Below are 284 nucleotides of genomic sequence, written 5' to 3' on the forward strand. Positions count from 1 at the left end.
GTCGGCCAATACATTGGTTTCGCAGACCAAACAATGTCATAACGTTCTTTAGTTTATTTGATCAAGCCTCACCCTCAATTCTTGTGTTCATCCTTCGGGATAGATACAAGATTTGAGGTAAAGCGCTCTTTCATTTAAACTATGAAAATTATGGGGTCAGTTTGACTTCATCTTTTTCAAAATTAAAATATTTAAAACGTCCTTCTGAAGCGGGCAACGGGATTTCAATTCCGATGACCGACAGCTTCTTACGGGCAAACCCCACACCAAAAATAGTGCCGACA

This window comes from Phalaenopsis equestris, unplaced genomic scaffold (assembly GCF_001263595.1).
Source record: "Phalaenopsis equestris unplaced genomic scaffold, ASM126359v1 Scaffold236032, whole genome shotgun sequence".
NCBI lineage: Eukaryota > Viridiplantae > Streptophyta > Magnoliopsida > Asparagales > Orchidaceae > Phalaenopsis > Phalaenopsis equestris.